This window comes from Mangifera indica, chromosome 4 (assembly GCF_011075055.1).
Source record: "Mangifera indica cultivar Alphonso chromosome 4, CATAS_Mindica_2.1, whole genome shotgun sequence".
NCBI lineage: Eukaryota > Viridiplantae > Streptophyta > Magnoliopsida > Sapindales > Anacardiaceae > Mangifera > Mangifera indica.
Genome location: NC_058140.1, coordinates 5,351,339 through 5,353,314, shown reverse-complemented (window position 1 = coordinate 5,353,314; position 1,976 = coordinate 5,351,339). Strand labels below are relative to the sequence as shown.

At 33.6% G+C, this 1,976-nt stretch overlaps 1 non-coding gene across 1 annotated transcript; it reads left to right on the top strand.

Moving 5' to 3' along the window:
* Positions 1–1,474: 1,474 nt before the first annotated feature.
* On the top strand, positions 1,475–1,581 carry LOC123215159. The gene has a single exon (XR_006501962.1). It is a non-coding gene; the product is annotated as a small nucleolar RNA R71 (small nucleolar RNA).
* The last annotated feature ends 395 nt before the right edge of the window (positions 1,582–1,976 follow it).

Sequence of the window (1,976 nt, the reverse complement as noted above, 5' to 3'; positions counted from 1 at the left end):
ACAAAGTCTATAGGGATATAAAATTTTTCAACTTTAATTGTCACGTTTTCCATTATTCTCGTAAGACACTTTATAGATTTATTTGCTACTTGTAGGGTCACTGTTATAGGTTTTAATTCTCCAAGCTTCAATCTCCTGTAAATAGGCAAAAACATTAGACTTATACTTGCACCAAGATCATATAAAGCTTTTTCAAAAGCTTCTTTACCAATTACACAAGGAATATAAAAACTCCCTAGATCCTTAAGTATTGGTGGTAACTTATTTTGTAAAATGGTACTACATTCCTCTGAGAGAGCTATCATTTCAAACTCTTCAAGTTTCCTTTTATTTAAGAGGATATCTTTAAGAAACTTGGCATATGCCAACATTTGAGTTATGACCTCTATATAAGGAACATTGAGATGTATCTTCTTAAAGAGATCTAAAAAATTTCCAAATTGTTGGTCAAGTTTTGCCTTTTGGAACATTTGAGAAAAAGGCAAAGGTGTTATATATGTTTTGGATGACACTTTCATTTTAAGGGCTTCTTGGATATCTCCCTCAACCTTTTTCTTCAATGGATCTACCTTACTAGACTTTTCAACTTCCTCTTGCTTACCCTTATTAGTAGCCTCATTTTCAACCTTGCCTATAGGTTCACCCAATTATTTACCACTCCTAGTGACAATTGCCTTACAATGCTCCCTTGGATTTTGAGGTTGGTTAGGTAACTTCTCTATTTTCTTAGAATTGGAAGTACTTGTTTGTTGACCTAATTGTACCTTAAGCATTCTATTATGTGCGACTAATTAATCAACCTTGGCAGTGAGTTGTCTAATTGCTTCATCTTGGGCATTAGCTTTTTGTTTTTAGGCAAGAATGAAATTCTCCATCATTAATTCTAGATTTGATTTTTGCTCTTAAAGAGGTTAAAGGTGATGCAAAGGTTATGGCTTAGTGTTTCTAGCTTGAAACCCTAGAAGTGGCTGTCTAAAATTCTAGTTTAGGTTAGAAATATTTGTTTGGCTTAACCATATGAAGTTTAGGTAATTCCTCTAACTTGGGTTACAAGCATTTGACTAAGGATTACCCTATCCCTTTTGGTTGCAGTTAAGAAAATTCACTTGCTTATTTGTAGGCTCATATGCATAGTGGGTACCTAAATGACATTCAAAGCTTGTATGATCTCCTCATAAATCTTACAACTAGAAGTACTTACAACTATCATATCTAACCTCTCTAATTTCTTTGTCAATGTGTCCAACTTAGCATTCATTGTAGTAATTCTATCCACCTCATGTACTTTCAAATGTCCTCTTTGACTAGTTTTATCATTAGACCATCGATAACTATTAGAAGCCATTTCTTCAATCAACTGCAAAGCTGGATCAAATGTTTTACCTATTAATGACCCATTAATAGTTGTATCCAAAATACTTTTCAATGAGCAAGAAAACCATTATAGAAAGTTTGAATAACTAGTTAGTCAAGCAAACCATGATAGGGATGTTATCTTTGCAAAACTTTAAACCTTTCCTAACCTTCATAGAAAGACTTATCATCCCTTTGATAAAAAGTGGCAATCTTATTTCTCAATATTACAGTTTTACTAGGTGGGAAATATTTTGTAATGAAAGCTTGAGAAAGTGCTTGCCAGGTAGTGAATGCACCAGGTGTTCTAGAATCCAACCAAGTAGTCACTCTATCCCTCAATGAAAATAGAAATAGCCTCAATTTAATTGCATCCTCAAGAACCACATTCATCTTAAAGGTGTCACATATATGAGAGAAATGTGACAAGTGGACATGTGGATCCTTATTTTCTAACCGTCCAAATTGATTTTGTTGTACCATTTGAACAATAAAAGGTATGAACTCAAAATTATTCATGACCAAAATAGGCCTCACAACACTAGAATACCATTATGTGCAGTAAGTAAAACATAATCATGGAGAGCTCATTGATTGTTGATGTTATCCTCTATGACAACTCT